This window comes from Rhinolophus sinicus, linkage group LG06, assembly GCF_036562045.2.
Source record: "Rhinolophus sinicus isolate RSC01 linkage group LG06, ASM3656204v1, whole genome shotgun sequence".
NCBI classification, from domain to species: domain Eukaryota; kingdom Metazoa; phylum Chordata; class Mammalia; order Chiroptera; family Rhinolophidae; genus Rhinolophus; species Rhinolophus sinicus.
The window spans coordinates 41187204-41207331 of record NC_133756.1 but is presented as its reverse complement, the minus strand read 5'-3'; the positions used below and the strand labels follow the sequence as shown (position 1 = coordinate 41207331).

Genomic DNA, 20128 nt, shown 5'->3' with positions numbered 1-20128 from the left:
GATGTTTTTAGGTCTGATTCAAGCCAGGCAGGGATATTTTCATATTCTTTTTCTGTCCTTGGTTCTTTGGGAAAGAGCGCCTCCCACAAAGTTTGTTTACCCCACTCAAATAAGGACTTTCAGTCCATGGCCACCAGCTACACTGTTGCAAAGTGTTAAAGAAAATGACTTCTGTCTAGATTATCTGATGAGATCTTTGTACTCCAGGCACCAATATTAAACCCCCCAAAAAAAACAAGAATAGGAGGTTTCATCCTTACAGAACGATGTCTAGCTCTTTTGTTTATATGTTTGGTTTCATTTTTACTTAAATTTAATCATTTAAATGTTAATTTTCCAAATCCTTGACATTTTCAGGCCTCAATGGTTTACATTTGAACAACTACAATATTCTCAGCAAGTTTCTGAAAAACAAACAAACCAAAAAACCTTCTCCATTCATATTCATCTTTATAGTCAAGTAGTTTTTAGATCTTAATTATCAAATGCAAAACAACAATGCAAAACTAAAATAAGATTTAAGGGCTCAATCTGATCACATTTTACCAAATTCTACTTTTTATACGTATCCAATAATTTTATATTCTCATAATCAGAATTTTTTCACTGAGCCCTGCATAATAAAATTTCACATGCTGCCAATTAGACACCATGTGTATAACCCACATAGATGTCCACTAACATAAAACATTCTGCAATGAACATCTTAGCTTTTTTAAATTCTTCTAAATGATTTCCTTAGGCTAAATGTCCAGAAGTATAAATGTAGTATTAAAGGCTATGGCTCCTCTTATGTATTCCCAAAATGCTTTACAAAGCAATTACATTGTTATCAATAGAATATGAGTCCAGCAGTTTCACCAATATTGTACCAGCAGAGATTATTACACTTTAAAACTGATTTATAATTTGACAGACATAAAATGATAACTGTTCATAGCTTTGAATCTATGTATTTATATGGATTGTTCTCACAGGAACCCTGGGGAGCTATGTTCAAAACTCTCCCCAGTACTGTATATGAAACGGTAGTCAGAATAAGCAGATACATAAATAAAATGGGTCACTCCAGAGCAATTTCAGTTCATTGAGACATCTCTCCTCTTCTGCAAAACAAATGATCTAGGGAGTTTATACAAGTTTGCATCTTCCCATAGCTCAGACTATGTCATCATCACAATGATTTAACCCAACTATTAGAAACTGAATGTCCGTTTTCCTGGAGACTAACTATATTCAACATAGATTTATTTGATATTAGGGCCATTATAAACCATGACAGGGAGAAATGTTTGTTATGACACAATTTATTTTTTATATGATCATCCTTTATACCAAGAGTCATAAAAAATTTTACAGTGATATATAAGCTAATGGTCCTTGTAGAATGCTGATTTTTCAATGTTTATTTAACTTGTGATGAAAAATTGGTTGTTTTATTTTCTGGCAGGTAACAGCCGACTTTCCAACAACTATATTAAAGAAAATAATCCCAGAGGTTAAGAAAGACCACAGATCTGGAACATTATGATTTTCGTTTTCCAAATGCCATGCACAGAACAGAAGAAATGCAACTTTGTGGCAGAAACAGAGGAGAGGAAAAGAATTAAGAAAAAACAATGATCCTCACCAACAGGGGAAATCTGTCAACCAAGTAATATTTTTTCTTAAAGAAATGAAAAACACTCTCCTGTCTTTTCCCAGTAAGCGTGCAACTCCTCAGCTGCTCTCTGTGGATGGCTGCTATGACATTTCAATGATAAAGTAAGACAATTTGAAGTTCACCATATCAAATACAACAATGGCTCCCCAAGGAACAAGAAAGAAGAATCAATGGCTGTACTGTTGGATGCTTTAGGCCTGTGGTATTATTTTCATAAATTAAATTTATAACCGACTAGCTTGCTTTCTTTGGCTTTTTCATTGAAGTCAAAACATCATAACTCCCCATCAAGATGATACTGACAGTTTTCAGATAGACTTCTTGGCTCTCTCTCTCTCTCTCTCTCTCTCTCTCTCTCTCTCTCTCTAGCCCCAGTCTCTTAGTGCAGAAACTCCAGGAAATACTTGCTTCCAAGGGAATAAAGAGTAGGTACAGTTCTTCTAAAACCACATAGAAGTGACTGAGCTGGTCAGTGGTAAAGCCTTTTATTCTCCAAGGACACAAGTTCAAACTCAGGAATCAGGAGAAAAACCTCACTGGGCTGTAGGGCAAATGGCTCAGTATCTAAAGTGCAGAAAATTCAGCGTTTGATTATTATTCACTTGAGAGTTCCCCAGGTCCTTTGCTAATACACGGTTCATTTATTCTTCCTCATTCTCCCTCAGATTTCATGCTCTCTACTCTTTTACGACTGAAAGGGGAGGAGATTAATCCCAATCCCCATCAGATTTTATTTTATTTATTTATTTATTTATTTATTTATTTATTTATTTATTTAATTAGTTTCAGGTGCACAAGACAAAGTAATACTTAGACGTTTATCACTTATATCCTTCACACTGTGTGAACTCCCCTCCCCCATCCACTATCCCTCTGACATCGCAAAAGCCATTACACTTCCACTGTCTCTATTCCTAATGCTGTACTCCACTTCCTGTAACCATATACATACATACATATATATATATATATATAAATATACATATATATATATAATTATAGTTGGCAATCATTATTGTTCAGCTTCAGGTGTACAGTGCAGTGATCAGCCATCTACATCATCCCTGAGGTGGTCTCCCAAATGGGACAAATGTCCATCGTGTACCCTACAAAATCTTTACAACATTATTGATTGTGTTCCCCAAATTAATTTTCAAAACCCCGTGGCAATCTTGTGGTTACCGACTGTTTTCTAATCCTCTCACCTTCCCCCTTATCCCCACCCCCCTCCCATCTAGCAACCCTCAGTTTTTCCTCTGTCTCCAAAACTGTTTCTAATTAGTTCACTCACTTATTCTTTTCTTTAGATTCCACATGTAAGTGAGATCATATGGTATTTGTCTTTCTCTGTCTGACTTATTTCACTTAACGTAATGTTCTCTAGGTCCATCCATGTTGCAAATGGTAAAATTTCTTTCTTCTTTATGTCTGCGTAATACTCCATTGTATAAATGTACCACAGTTTCTTAATCCAGTCAACTACCGATGGGCATTTTGGTTGTTTCCATGTCTTGGCTATTGTGTATATCAGATTTATTTTTACACCATTTATATAATGCCAGATTTAAAAAAAAAAAAAGTTTTTGAAGCTTTGAAACGATCAAACATGATGATAAATGCAATGTTGGTGGCAAAAACAAAGAGGCTCTTGGGAGATGAAACAGTAAAAATAACTCTTCTACGTTCGATGGGGCTGAGTTCATTTCTCAGCTCTGAAACTAGTTGTGCAATCCTGGATAAGTCACTTATTCTCTTTAATTCCTGGCTTCTCCGACTATAAAATGGAATTAAAAGCTACATTATAGAGTAATTGCAATGACTAGATGAGATGATAATTTAATGATTCTACTATGCTGCCTGTCCAATACAATGCCTGGCATACAGCAGGCAATGAATAATTGGTCCCCGATTCTGCTGTTGCTCTTGCCAGGGGTTTAAATTATTATCTCATCCTTCTTCATTGTTCCCTGAAAACAGATGTCAATGCTCAAGTGGGACCCATGAAGTGAGGGCTGGTGGCAAATTTGTTAGCAAGGTGGTGAGTTCTTACTCTTCCACAGGCCTGTTCCTCCCAGGTTATTTTACCACAAAGCATAGTGAACAAGGTAATTAACAGTAAGGGCTATGACTGTTTCATGGGTCATGATCAACCTCACCTAAAATAACAAACATTTATTGAGCTTTTCAAATATCCATTGGATGGAGATAAAACATATTTGTAGCAACCAGAGGTTGTGGTTTTAAACACCTAATAAGATGGTTTCTTAGAAACATATATAAATATAAACAAGTCTTTTGAAATTGTTTCAACCATGTACGTTGGAAAATTAGCTATGGCTTAAAGTCAGGAGAACTAAAAGATCTTAAAGGAAAAGGTTTAAAGCGGTGCTCAAAGTAACCAATGCTGAAAGAATGATTTAGAAAGATGTGAGCAGGGTATAGAGAAGCCATAGTGGTGAGTGCTGTAATCCAAGCCTGGTACCAGTGGGGGATGGGAGGGACAAGAGAAGGGGGCGTGGTTATTGGAACATCTAAAGCCAGCCTGGCATGACCTTGCAAGGAAGGATCTGCGAGAATATATCCTTCAACCTCACTCTCCTCCCTCCTTCTGAACTCCTGATAGTGCTTTAACTGGCTAAACCCAACCAAAGGCCAGCAAGCAAGAGAGCCCTTTGCTGCAGTCTATGTAGGTCAACCTCCCAGAGCAGAGAGCAAGGTGAAGGATGGTGAGTGGGCCCGAAAGGGCATATGGGAGAGTCTTCAGTCTACCCACTGACCCAGGCAAGATTAAATCAACTCCTAAGGGGGGACTCTCCCAGGACAGATGACCCTTTACAGCAGGTTTGCATCCTGCTCACTTTTGTAACCCTACTGTTCAACAATTGCCTAGCTCTGAGTAAGCACTCAACACATACTTGTTTTGGGAAGAGCAGTATTGTTTCACTTCACTTCAGTATTAGATATTTTGAAGAAGAACATTTTCAATTTGCTACTAAACTGATCAAAAGCTTGTCTCTGCGGAGTCATAGAGAAATATGAAAATATACAGTGGCAAAAGCTTGGCATGTGAACTCAAAACTGTCTTATCTCCAATGAGCTGTGCGAGGCAGCTCTGCACATGAATGAATTCCACAGCAAATTTTGGCTCTCTCACAGCAAGTTAAAGTTTAAATCCTCTATTAACGCTATTGACTGATGTAAACCCAGCCCCCACAATTTACCTAAAGCAGCAGTGCTCTTAGATTAACATTTGGAGAAACAAATTTAAAGAAGAGGACAAAAATGAAGCAATCTGCGAATTTCAAAGTTAAGCTTCCAGTATCAATTTTTTTTTAACTTTCTGTTTTTTCCTATTACAATTCTCTGCAGTATTTTTAATTTTGGTTCAGATAATGTTAAAATAAGTACTGGGATTAAACTTCCTAAACATTGGCCATAATTTTTACAAAAGCTGACCAAACATAAAACTCTAGGACCTGTTTGAGCAGGACAAGTGACGTCTGACCACAAGTTCCACATTGGAATATCATTTAAGACAGTGTATTTCAAACACTAAGCAATATACTTCACAGAGCAATCTAGTATACACACTCAGATTATGTACTGGGTCACAATATAAAATGTTTTTCTTAGTGTACACAGTGTCCAAACATCTTGAAATATACTGCCTTAAATGTCAACGTGGGCATTTGCCCTGCTTAAAACATGTCTTAATATGTGATATTTAATCAGTGCTATTGATATATATGTGTCTCCTATTTACCCATCAATCTGAAACAATTACTGTGTCTTACTATTACTGTATCTTTCTACGTGCCATGCATGCTAAATTGTACTCTTTTCTAGTTTGTTTATTTCTTTTTTAAAAAAATGCTGACTGCCACCCACTTAATTAATTTCAAGACTCACTAATGGGTAGACACTTACAGTTTTAAAAGGCTTGATTTGGCTTAGCTAATATATAAGTGTCAGTTGTGGAAAATAAGAAAGCGCACGGCAGCCTAAAAAAGAAATGATGGGGACTGAAGAAACTAAAGAGAAAAATAATGGGGTAATTTATCCAGGGAGCTATGGAGATGGTTAGGCCCATTTTATATTAAGAGTTGGGAGGCAGAGTTTTGTATGAAAGGAGAGAAGGTTAGCACTCCCCTTGACAAGGATGGAAGATGCCCTTGGGCCTAACGATACGCTTACGGTTAAGGCATGGTTAAGGCGCGCCACCTACTTCGGGGCTTCTAACCATTGTTTCTGGAAAGACTCTCCAAATCCCCTCATCACCTAGAAAGATCAAGAATGCACTGGAGACGTCATGTACAGAGGAAGTGAAGGAGGTAAGGAAGAGGCTCTTTCTTCCGCCAGGAAAAGCAACAGAGGAAAATAGAATGGGTCAGATATCAGGAACAAGCTAACATCCTTCAAAATGATTTTAATGGAAAAGTGATGGAGCTGAGAATTGAAGTCTTGAAGAAGTCCCAGAGGCCAATGACCGGAAATTATCCCTGTACTTACAGCACAATTTTGAGCCAAACCAAGCATTTTTTAATCTTCCCGGGTCCCAAGGTACTATAGGCACTACAACTACGGAAAGAGCAAAGACAGGCAAACATGAATCTGATGTGTGAATCCTGGGATCAAAGACCTGCACAGAACAGTAAGGAACTAAGAGAAGGCAGTTCGAAGATGTAGGAGGCAGGCTCTTTTTCCTTAGGTCACTCACTGCCAGATGAATCTCTGGAGGATTAGAAGACTTTCATTCCATTTGCTTGGACAGATTTAAAGACTAGGCATAGCCCCTTGTGTTAATTAAAATCTCTCAAACCTGAAAAAAATAAACAACAACAACAACAACAAAACAAGTTGGGATTGAGAGCAGGAAACTACCTATTAATTCACTTACACACATACACATTTATTTTTTTCCCCATTAATTCAACCATTCCTTCCACAAACTTTGAGTTCCTAGTCTTTGTTATATCCTGAAGATAGAAAGATATATGACACAGCGCCTATGCTCTCCAGAAGTTAACAACCTGGGAGGATGGAGAGAAGTATGGGGATAATTACTACATGGATGATAACAGGGTGCTGAGGAAACAGGCAGCCATGTGGTCAGTCTGACTGAGACAACCATGGACACTGTCCAGAGGACGCCATGCTAAAGACATGCTAGGTACCTCCAACAACCTACGCAGCTTGCCTTTTCAAAGCTGTCATCATGGTACTCTAGGTCTAAATTCTTAGTCTGTCTTTTAGTACCTGAGTGGCCTTGAACAACCTTCTGAGCCTCAGTCTTTCCATCTGTAAAATGAAAAGGTAATAACACCCACCTGGTGGGTTTGTGGTAAGGCTTAAACATGATGATGTATAATAAGGAGCTTAGCACAGCATCAGGAGTCCAACACATACTGATGGCTAGAATGAATCATTATCACTGTCAACATCAAGACCATCATTCTGTTTCCTCCCTCAATGCTGGTGGCAAAAGCTCCCTTTCAAAATGGCATCCTGAATGATTAGACTTTTTAAGGGAGTCCCCCTGAACTTATAACAAGCATGACAGACGCCCGTGCTGACATAGAGGTTTTAGAGAAGAAGGAAGTGGAATAAAAACTCCAGCATGAAGCACCTTGCTCTAGAGTGTTTTTTCCTGAAGTTTTAATACTGTTATCTGAAGTGTTTAATCATATAATTTTAAATATTTTGATGCTTTTGAGACTTAAGGGCACAGGGTATAATTACTGTGAGATGAAATGTAAAATAAGGAGTGAAGAGCTATCAAACTCCAAAGTCTGCCATGGGCAACCATCAGGGGAGAAACTACTTAAATATAAAACACAGCTTATTAAAGTTGTATGAAGATTCAAATGATAACTGATCACTGATCACTATGTGTTTTGCATAGAGGATTCTATAGGGGATATGAACTACCAGCAGATTTGGAATAGCATAAAGAACAAATTTATAGGTGAGAAGAAAAAAGCAGAATCAGATTAAATAAAACAATGATCAATCTTGACTGCCAGGATGTAATTCCACTTCTACCTTTCCTAAGTTGGACATTTTTGTCCTATGATCTTACTTCAATAAATGAAACATTGAAATGAAGTGATCACAAATGTTACTCCTATTCCCCTGACTCAAACTCACAGAAGCTTAACTCAATCACAGTAAAATCTGCTCCCATTCCTTCTTTTTCTTACCCATTTACCCAAAATGGTCAAACAATGAGACATTCTGATTCCCACCTTGTCACTGGATCTAAAAGGGAATTCATCCACATTATCAGGCTAAATGTTTCCATTGAGAATAATTTCGGTGATGTGAAGAAAAGTAAATGCTCTTTAAGAGACTCCATCGCTATGTATTAAATCAAATAAATGAAAGACAACGGGATGCTGGTTTGGGTTATAATATTGTTACTGCTTAGAGCAATTGCTAATGCAAATGAAGAATAATGAACTCAGGCCAATTTAGCAACTGTCTTTGATGGCAATGCTGACTCCTGGATACCCACAGTGATGAAACTTCAGATGCAATAGTGAAACTTGGTTCTGTAGTGTCTCATTTATTTGTTTCTTGACAGATGGAGCCAGAGGACCAATGATCAAAGGGGAAAGAAATGAGAAGGGACTTCTTAGTGAAATAGTGCACAATGAACTTAGCAAAATTTATTCTTGAGACTTTTACAAGATGCATGATTTCTAATAAAATGACCAACTAGTAGTTTCCAATTTGTCTCAAGGTTTACGCTTAAGACATCATGTCACAATGAACAACCCAATTTAAAAATGGTCAAATGACATGTCTCCAAAGACAATATATAAATGGCCAACAAGCATATGAAAAAATGTTCAATTTCATTAGTCATTATGGAAATGCAAACCAAAACCACAGTGAGATGTCACCTCACATGGATTAGGATGGCTATTTAAAAAAAAATAGAAGAAAACTAGCAAGTGTTGTCAAGGATATAGAAAAGTTGGGACTCCCATCTATTGCTAGTAGGAATGCAAAATGGTAGTCACTGCAGAAAACAATTTAGTGGTTCTTAAATAAGATAAACATAAACTCATATGACCCAGCAATTCTAATCCTAGGAATATACCCAAAAGAACTGAAAACTTGTGTTCAAATAAAGATTTGTACTAGAATGTTCATAGCAGCACTATTCACAATAGCCAAAAGGTGGAAACAACTCAAATGTCCATCAACTGATGCATAGATAAACAAACTCTGGTGTATCCATACACTCAAGTATTATTCAGTCATATGAAGGAACGAAGCACTGATACACGCCAAAACCTCAGTGCACCTTGAACTCATGCTAACTGAAAGAAACCAGACACAAAGGCCACAAAATTGCATGATTCCATTTACATGAAATATCCAGCATAACTAAATTCATAGAGACAGAAAGCAGACTAATGAGTGATTGCCAGAGACTAGGGAAGGGAGAATGGAAAGTAACTTCTTAATAGGTATGGCTTTTCCTTTTAGGTGATGAAAATAGCCTGAAATTAGATAGTAGCGATACTTGCATATTGTAAATGTACTAAAAACCATGAATTGTACACTTTAAAATGTGAAAATGGCAAGTTTTATGTTACATGTATTTTCACACACACACACACACACACACACACACACACACACACACACGCACACCATGGAAGGTTCCGTATAGAATTGAGGGATGTGCTTCAGTGTAGCAACATGTTTGAGAGGGGTCTAGAGGCTTTGCATCAAAAGTGCTTCCGAAGCGTGAACATGGTTTTCACTTAGATTGGATATTTACTTAGGAGTGAGGATTGATGGAGATTGAGGAAGGCAGAAAATTATGGAAACTATCCCATAGCACTGTTAAAACACTTATTAGAAGTAGACGGTTTTTTCATTTTAAAATAATCAATATGGGATATACCATTCCTTTTAGTGGACACACAGAAAATAAAATAGACCTTGTGTATTCAACAAAGTTCACATTTTGTTATCTGTATTCATTTAAATGAGCATACCCTGTAATTTCTGCTCCCAATGTCGTCACTTTTCTCCCCTGCAATATGGAAACACTGCTAATTTTCTTCTCTACTCCCCTGGCAATTTTTATTGTTTTGCATAGCAACAGGGAGCAAGCATGTTTACGTACTTGTAATAAGCTACTCCCCTCAGCAGCCTACAATCAATTCCATTCTATCCCCATATTTCTCTGTCTGTGTTAATTCTCAGCCCATCTTGAATCTAAATTTAAAAATAAGGAAGTGGAAGGAACAAAATTTCTCAGAAATGATGGTTGAGAGTTTATTTCTATACAAAAGCAGAAACATGTGCACTCCCAGGGATATTTACTGACATGTTAGGAGGTATATAAATCCCAGAAATAATACAGTACATCTTCCTGAATTGTCAGTTTCATACCATGATAAGGGATTTAACAACATTACTTTTCTATTAAAACAGATACACTATGGAGCAACATGCAAGATTCACGTGTATTTTTAAGATTATACAAGACTCAAAAGAAATTTCTCACTAGCTTCCAGACTCTGAAGGAGCAAGTTTGTTCTCCACTGCTTTTAGGAATACATAAAAGCACATTGTAAACTGTAGCAGACCATCCTGAATCTGCAGCAATGTGCATGCTTCTGGCAAAGTATGAGGGTGCCTTCCAATGCCACACCGAGAAGTCACAATCTTGTTAAAGAATTGTATTGTGCTTTACAGTTAGTTCACAAAGTGTTTTTACATATATAATTCATTCAATCCTTATGATGTCCCTGTGAGGCTGGCATTTTATAGAGAAAAGTAAGGAAGCTCTGAAAATTTAACTGATTTTTATTTATAGGGATAGTAACAGCCAGACTAAGACTCCAAGTTACTCTAACAGGCAAACCAAAATACTGGGCTAAAGACGGATGAAGTGTTGGTTCAAAGTCAGTACTTGGAGAATAGTCCTGCAATGCTAATACTCTCTGAGAAAGAGTAATGAAATTGAGAGAGCAGTGGGCACAATGGAAAGTGGGCATGAAACCCTGTAGCTGAAACCCCAAAACCTGCACACTGAATGGCAATACCCTCAGCATCCGAGCAGCCAAGGTTATGTCCCCAGCAGACTGTGATGTTTCTTGGAGAAATAAAATGTGTCCCTAGGGTCAAACCTACATATATACTAAATTAGACCAAGCTACTGTGAACACAAACCTTCCACCCAACACATAGCTTTCAGCTAGCCTTTATTCTTGGCTTTACTCTTACATGTAAATCAGCAGCAGAAGTTGCCATAAATTGGGAAAAGCTTCCAAAATGAAAGCCAAAAATCAGAACAAACAGACAACAGGAAATGGTAAAAAAATAATATGCATACATAATATGTGCAGGAAACAGAAGAAAATGTAATAGCATGATATAAATGAGAAGATATTGTATCTAGAAAATAAGGACAAATTCTCATAAAACAGAAGCACTCTGAGAATGCAAAAGAACTCTTGAAACTAAAAAAATTAATAGCTGAATATTAAAAACCTGATTATTGGAATATACATTTAAGTAAATCTGACAGAAAGCAGAATAAAAGAACAAAGAGATGAATGTTGAAAAAAAAAGAAAAGAAAACAAAACTCAGAACAAATCCATATCTAATATAAAACTAAGAGAAGTTCCAAAACAGAACTGAAGAAACTAGACAGGAAGAAATTATCAAAGAAATAATTTCAGAAAATTCCGCATTGCATATAAACAAACAGGAGTCTCCATATTCAAATTGCTCACTAAAGCCTAGCACCATTTGTTTAAAAGCACCCACACATAAGCCTGTCACATTGAAATAGCATTACTCCAGAGATGAAGAAAATTTCTTAATATTTCTAATGAGAAAAAAATCAGGTCAGGCACAAAAGAGCAAAAAAATCAAAAGTGTAAGACTTCCCAACTAGGAAATGATGTAAAAATTTCTCCAAAATTCTTGGGGAAAAGATTTCCCAGCTAATTATATACTTAACCAAATTATCAATACACCATGAGGGTAGAATAAAGTGTCTTCCAGACAAAAATGCAAAAAACTTATCTTTCTTATCCACCCTTTCTTAGGAAGCTTCTAGAAGATGTAATCCAGCAAAATGAGGCCATTAACCAAGAACTAGGAAGACAAGGATTCAGGAACCACAAGTCTAACAAATGTGATGCAGGGATCCTGTAACAACAATATAAGAGGCTTGGAGGGCATCCTGTCCAGAAATGACAATAGGTCTGAATATTAAGGAAAAAGAAATTCATGTGCACATGGCAGTGTTAATGGACTATTTAGAAAACTGTGAGAGTAAAAATACAAGGAAACTAGCATCACTCAAAAAAAGTTTTTTCAAGAAAAGAAACAGCATACTTCTTGGCTTTGAATAATGTTTACCCAGTTTTAAATACTGAACTTTTGCATTAACTAAAATATAGGATGAAGTTATATTGGAAGAATGGGAAAATAATGGTGTAGGGATATGAGAAAGACAAATTCTCAACTGCCATCATAGGAATTTCATAGATGTCTAAAATTGTGACACCAGAGGAGTATATGTATGTTATTTAGAAACATGGATATAAATAGCATCATCTAAAGGGGTGGGAAACAATTGCCCCTAGAAATAAGAATGAGGAGTGGGGGTGATGGTGGGGGTGGTGCTGGTGGTGGTAAACGGGCTGCTAGCTTTAAACAGGTTTTTAAGTATATGCATGTGTTATTTTCATAAAAAGATAATGTATAAAAGAACATGTTATCAAATAATAGCAAATTAAAGAAATTTTGATATAACCAATATAACATGCTACCCAGCCATCAAATATCCTATCACAAAATATCTGTATCCAAAAGAATGTTCATGATATATTGTTGGAAAGGAGCAAAAGAGGAGCCAATAAAAGCAGGTTACATTTTTGTAACATACACACACACACACACACACACACAGGCAGGCACGCATAATGTGACTACCAAAAAAAATGGTCCTTACCCTCAGACAACGTCCGGTCTAGTTTGGAGCACAATATAAGGTGATAATTTTAGTATGATATGTTTGTCAATAAGACATGGGGTTCTCAAACTCAAGCATGCATCAGAATCACCTAGAAGGATGGTTTCAACAAAGATTGCAGGGCTGCATGCCAGGGTTTCTGATTAACAGGTGTGGGGTGAGGCCCAAGAATTTACACGCTCCTAGGTGATACTGATGCTGCTGGTCTGGGACTCCATTATTAACAACACTGAGATTGTTCCATGCAGAGTTCTCTGACACTTGGCTCAGCATGGGCATCAGGGAAGGCTTCCTGGAGGAGATGTTCCCAAGTCACATCCTAACTGGTTCTCAGTAGTCTCTGAAGTTTTCACCAAGGTAGAAAACCATTTTCAACTGCTGACAAAGCTTAATGGAAATTCTGGCTATATCAACGATAAGGTTCTATATACTAACCACAATCATCACATTTCCTTGCTTTGGGCTAGATAGAGTTCTCTAGTCGGTACTGGTTTATCGGCAGTTCTGCTTAGCATTTTTACATGCCTTTGATTAACAAAAAGAAGAAATTAAAAAGGTATTACTTAAGAATTGCGGTTCGATGACAAAAATCTTCTGAGTTTGACTGAGAGGGATTAGAGTAAGTTTGGGGTCCTTATCATGAGAGGAAGAGAGTCCTGATTCAGTCTATTCACAGAGACACAAGACTTGTCAGCTGGTTAAGAAGACAGCCATCACTAGTCCCTGTGGTGACTCTGCTCACTGTAAGATGCTGTTCCCCAGCTCATTTCTCCAGAGAAGAGGGAACAGTGGAAATGCAGAAGGACTAACATTAGTGACTCCCAACCAGAACCCTGACCCTATCCTATGCATGTGGTACTCCCTGCAAAGTAAGTGCATCCCGAGTTGTTTAGGATGGTAAAGACTCATCAGAAAAACTAATCTCTTCTTCCATGCCAGCCAGTTAGTTTATCCCCATTGATTTTTCATGTTTTTCTTTTCCCCTAAGGACAAAAGTAAAGGGACTTATGATGTAAAATCGAGAGAGTATAAACTACATCACACAGCAAGTCATTTACTGAGCACTGAGTACATTGGAGCCACTGTGGTGGGCATTACCAAGGACAGAGAGACAACTCAGTCATCTCCAGATAATATGAGCATTTGCCCATGAACGAGCAGGTCGTTAGGGGAAATGCCACCACCTATACTCAAAGTGCCTAAGCGGAGGCTGAACGATGAAATATCTTTGATTTAGGAATCCGCAGCCTGAGTTCTCATTCCTGTCTGTGGCGTACTAGCTGTGTGACCACGGACGAGTCCCCTTTTCCTTGTCTGTAATCAGAAAGAACTTCTGTCCTTACTTCACAGGGTAGACATAGAAATCCAATGGCATCAAAACCAACAAAATACTTTGAAAAATAAAGTTGTATGCAAATGTATGATAACACTGTTGTGATTTTTATCTACCAGGGATTTTCAAAATTGTTATTTTCAAGACCAGAATGGTTTACGAGGCTCTTCATGAACTGGTTCCTGAAAAGTTCTCGAGTTTCATTACAGTGTTTTGTAAGTTTGCCTCTCTCTGACTGGGCTGTGTGCCTAGCACAGTGAAGGGCCCAGAAGTGGTATTGGGTAAAAGTTATTAAATAAATGGGTAAACAAAGGGTGGAAAAGTGATCTGGGAAAATTGAGAAATACATTGAGAGCATACGTGGACTTTTCTTTCCTCCAGCCTCAGAAAAATGGATAGATTGAAACTCTTCTATTATCCTTTCATCTAACTGTAAAGAGTCTACAATTTGATCCAATTTTAGAGAGATGAGTGCTAAAGAAGGAATGTCATGCCAGTAGCCATCAGTTGACTCACTGGAAAAGGGAAAACTCTGTATGTGGAAATGATGAAGCCTATAGTTGGCCAAGTCTATCATAAATTAAAAGCTAACCTTCCTTTTCCAGAAAGGTGGCAACTTCTTTGCTTCTGATTCTGTGAGATGCAGGAAGTCAATTCCAGTTACCTTAAACAATGTTCTCTACTATTCTAATAAAACTACTCTAATGAAAATTTGTGTGGAAAAAGAATTGGAAACACTATTTTCTACACTTTCACAGTTATTAAGATGCCAAATTGCAACCGTTACAGAGTCTCCTAGAAACAGAGTAAATGGTATTTACGTGAAATACAACTCCCTTGCCATCTTCCCTGGGTGAGAGCCTGACCGCTTTGTCATGCATAAGACAACATCATAAGGCTACTTTCTATCATACTATCATCATTTTCACATCATTTTCTTTCAAAATCTATAAAGTAATTTTTATAGAGCATCAGACCATGATTTAAAATTTTGACAAAGCCAAGAAAGCTAAACCAGTCTCCCTCACACTTCGGTCAAAGCTATTGAAAATAGAAAGGAAGATCCTTTTTGTTGTAGGGATTCTTAGGGGTGGGGTAGAGAAGGGAACAATGCTTAGGAATTACAGAGGGCCATGAGTTTCTTGCCCTGGTCAGCTCTTCTAAGAAGTCCTGCCTTGTATTCTGCAACAGAGTCTCACAGACAGGAGGTACAGCCCTCCGATTTCTAAGCTGAATGAACAGAGCCTATACTCTTCAAGGCCAAAGTGGATCACACTGCCGCAATCTCTCCCAGAAATCATTTGAATTAACAATGACAGGTCTGCCCTTTGGCTTTGGTTTGGCCAAGACACTTGGATTTTATAATTAAAAAGTATACCAGTACCTGTATGTGAAAACTTATAAATTGAACATTAGACTGACCAGTCTAAATTTGGGGAGCAAATAAAAAATAACATAATATATTTTTTAAAAAAGTATATCAGCAACTGCTGGAATAAAACTACATTGGTGCTCTCAAGACTTCAGCAATGGAGACTTCAGGGAAAAGAAAGATTGAGTGATCATAATTGTGATACTATAGCTGTCAGAGAGAGATCACAGAAGGAAGTTACAGGAAGCCAGTGATTTAAAGAGAAAAGGGAAAAGATCTTAAACACAGTAGGAGCTCATCAGTCCTACATGTGAAAAAATGAGAACTGAATTCCCCAGGAGTCTGATGAGAGAGGAATAGCCAAGTTGTTTGCACTCAACTTTTTGAGTCTTAAATTCCATTACAGAAATATATATTTGGATTAGAGGTCATGTTCTGTGGGTGAAAGTCAAAAGAGGGGCCCTAAAAGGGACAGGGCCAAGATGTCCACTAAGTCAGGTGGTATGAGAATAATATCAGGCTGGGTGCAAGTCACGGTCCGCATCAGATAACAGATCTGTTGTTGGGAACAGATGGAATAAGAATGTGTTCTTGGTTGGTTAAGCAAAAAGAAGTACCTAATCTTTTTTTTTTTTCCCCCTAGTTTCCATGATGGTGCCCTAAAGCCTGAGATAAATTATATCATAACATGTACAGATTGCCTCTTGGACGTTCATGGAGTAAAACCAATCCAGTCAACTCTGAACAAGTCATGCTAATGACAGCAAAGTGATGTGGATACTCCAAAAGAGAGCAAAATCAGAAAATCACTTATTTTGGGTTATAGAATATGCTGTATTATTTGGGAGGTAGCAGATTTACCTTGTTTGTGGTTTGCTCGTGGAAATGTGAAAATTGGTGTGTCGCCTCCTAAATGTGAAATGTGTAGCCTCCTCTAAGCGCACAACAACTGGTGTGGAGACAATCAGGGAGGAGGAATAAATCAGCTTGGGATGGAGTTTTTCTGTAGATAAATTCCGGGTGGCAAACTTTAGAGCTAACTAATCATGAGATCATAAAGGGAAATGGGCAGCAACTCATTTTATGGAGGGAAAACTATAACTGATGCTACCCCAGCTAACCCAGGACACACAATTAGAGGTCCCAACCCCTTAACTATGAGGCTGAGGTTCTTCCCACTCGGTCACATGACTTGCTCAATTAGTATTTAATTGGAGTGGACTGGAAGGACAGAAATGCAGCGACAAAAGGCACTAATAAGTTGAAGAGTGAGAGACCATGAAAGGGATGTTTAGAGAAATTAAAATGCTCTGAAGATTGAGACGAACATCCAGAAGAGCTCACCCTCCCAAGGTGTGTTCTTAGAGACATGGGCCAAAGAAAGAACCATATTTGATAGTATTTGTCTCAATGTGAAATTGTTTAGTTTTGAGTGCTCTCCATACAGGGCATCTAAATCTGGATTCAAATCTGGATTCGAATCCTCCCTTGAGCACCTTTTCCCCACTATACTTCCTTGCCCTGCTAGCTTAAGCAAGTCACATACTCTTTCTGAGGCTCAGTTTCCTCCCTTGTACAATAAAGATAATAATTGTACCTGCCTCATAGGGTTATTGAGATGATCACGTGGATATAGCATATAGTAAGGGTTCAACAAATGATACATACACCTTTGTTCAACCTTTGGGTTGAGCAAATCTATACTTTTTCATATTTCCTTAAGGATTGTGTCCATGTTACTTTTTGTTTCTCTTCCTACTCAGTAGCTCTTGGAAAAAAAAAAAAAAAAAAGTGTATCTTTTATCTTATTTTCTCTGCCTAGCTACTGCCAGACAGAGACTCTCATGATAAAAAACAAGTTTAAAACTTCCATTTACATAAAATAGTGAGTCATAAAATTAATCAATTATAGTATATGAGGCTATAATGTTCCTGGGTGGTTTGAAGGTAAAAATCTTAAACAGAATTTGATGAAGAGCAATAAGATTTTATCAAATACAATTCTGTTTTCTAGAAAAGGGAAAGGATACACCTGTAGTTGGTATTTTGCCCTTGGTATAGTCTCTGCTTTCAAATCCTAGTTCTTGTTACCTTCCCAAGGATAGCATGTCCTCATCTCGGCCCCATCATCTCTCACTTGGGCTGTTGTCATAACCAGTTAGTAACCCTAACTGGGCTCCTTGTCTGTACCTCTTTTACAAAACATCTTTCTGTTTTGCTTTTTGCCACAAAGTTTACTTTTTGAAAACATAAACATCAAAGTCAGATATTCTTGATCTGGCATACAACACTCTTTCTTATTTGGTGTCTAACTACATTTGTGGGACATCTCCTCAGTATTTCCCATTAACAGAAAGTTCTAGCCACACAGAACTCCTCTAGCACACTTCATACTTCCATGTCTTTGTTCCAACTTAGGCTGTTACCTCTGCCCGGGAAGTCCTTTCTTACCTTTTCCTCCTTAAAAGTGCAGAATATCCTTTGCGAAACCAATTATGTTTATATTCTATTAAGCACATACTGGGTATCTGCAACTGTTCTTAGAGCTTACAACATATAAACGAATTCAATTGTTACTAAATGCTATGAGTTGGTATCGGTACCTCTATTTATAGAAAAGTGAGATAGATAGAGGTTAAGTAACGTGTCTCAATCACACCACTGGTATGTAGAAGCTACCTCTGATCAGTCAGAATTAATTTTGGCTTATTTTCCAGTATAGGATCATGTTTACAATGCCACTGTGATGCTTGTTACAGTCTGGTGTGTTATAAGCTCCCTTTTGCATTTACCTTTGGCAACTCAGTGTCTATCACTGTGCTCTACCTGTGGTTGGAACTTAACTAATGGTTACTAACTGCGTGGATGCAAATAAGAAACATACAACTCTCTACAGATTTCTCTAACACCATGTATGCGATCAGGTCCATAGTTGGTTGCAAAACTGGGTTTAGTGGCAATTGAATAGAAATGAGTGTTGGTAGGTGAGAGAACATAAAAGACTTTCAGAGATGGTATACTTTTGTAAAAGCACATTTTTCAACCTAAAGCAATAACCAAGTGCTTTAAACACTCCTAAATTCTGAAGAGTTACTGACACATATAAGAGGAAATTGAAATCATAAAGTTTAGCGTTTCAAAGCTCCAAACCTTTTTAAACAAACTTCCTTTTTTTCATGTCTATACATTAGGTTTTATTTTAAGCTATACATATTAGGGAGAGTGAAGAGTCTCTTGAAACAGCTCAGTTTAGTTTTGACCATAACTCTTTTACAAAGACTCTTTACTATACCATTTACCCGCTGTCACAGGGAAACCAATAATATTTGACATTTCATGCCCTCCCTTGGAGATTACTTACCTTGACCAACAGTTTAGGTGAAGAGTTACTATGGAAGAGTTACTAAGTTACCATGGAAAACCTTCCGACATTTCCCAAAACATCTCAATATCCACTTCAGCCTTCAAGAAAGATAAGTAGCAATGAGCAACTGGATTCTTATTTCAAAGAAGAAAAAGATTTATGAGACTTTAATCTCATAGTATCACCACTTTTCTGATTTCCAAGTTAGTATTTTTTGAACACAGTGTTCCAGATACAAAAAGAATAAAACTGCCCCTTGCTTAAAAGAAAGGTCATATTGTAGCTGATGAAGAAGACATTTACTCAAATAGCTACTCTGTTCTACAATCTGACCAGTATCCAGGAAGTATGAGAGCCCAGGGGAAAGAAGGAACCACGCTGCCTCGCTGTAGGCATAGCAGGGAGGGTTCATCTAGGAGGCACCACTTGTGAGGCTCAAAGATGCCCCTCATTTGGCCCAGTGGAGAGATATGGAAGAGGAAAGGTGGGAACCAGAATTATAGGGAGAATAACAAGCATTTATGAGCTTTATGCTTTCTCTCTTGATGGCAAGAAGGGAAGCTTAAAATGTTGCTTGGTTGGAGCACAGGATACTTAATGATATAAAAGGAGGAGTGAGGGAGGAAGAGAGAGAATAAAAAGATTTTGCCCTACTTCACATGAGGAAGGCAGGGGTTGTAGCTGTGAATCTCAAACAAGAATGTTAAGAAGAAGAAAAGCAGGTCTACAGGAATTAAATGCCATTAAATGATTTATTAGAAAGTCAGAATATGTTGTTTCATAGCATCTCATTAAATGATGTTAGGATTATTGAAGGAAAATCATAACGTATTCCTAAATGGACCACAAGTCATCAGTGTTTGCAAAATTAGTATTAAGATTTGGTTCATAAATTAGGAAGATAAATTATCATAAGCAAAATTTAGTTTAGATTAAAACTTGGCCGCACTTAGAATATTCAGGTCTTTTTATTTTGACATGAATTTTTAAAATAAGTGCTTATTGAGAACCAATTATTTACCAAGTAAATTCTTAGAATTCATTTTAAGAAATTGAGAAAACACAAAATGAAAGTAAATGAATCATTCTTATTATTAGTGTAAAATTATACGTATTTTTTTCTGTTATAAGTAATTCAGCAAGTTATTAAAAAAAAGACTTCATTGAACACTAAGAGTAAATTAATGATACATTTATCAGTGAACAAATTCACATTAGAAAGCAAAAAAACACATCTGACTGTGAGAGCAACCAGACAATAGAAAATCTTACTGAACAGGGTTGCCGAGTGGCAATGAAATGAAACCTAACAGAGCTATTCAAATTGAGAATCCTATACTCCAGAGGAAGGGCTATGAATCAGTTTTTTGAGAGACCTAAA

At 37.4% G+C, this 20128-nt stretch overlaps 1 protein-coding gene and 1 pseudogene across 5 annotated transcripts in view; one reads left to right on the top strand and one right to left on the bottom strand.

The window, feature by feature from the left end:
* The window catches only part of ST6GALNAC3 (ST6 N-acetylgalactosaminide alpha-2,6-sialyltransferase 3), a 580324-nt gene that overhangs the window by 222479 nt on the left and 337717 nt on the right, over window positions 1–20128 (bottom strand). The window lies entirely within an intron of this gene.
* Window positions 5779–5914, top strand: LOC141572593 (U6atac minor spliceosomal RNA; annotated as a pseudogene).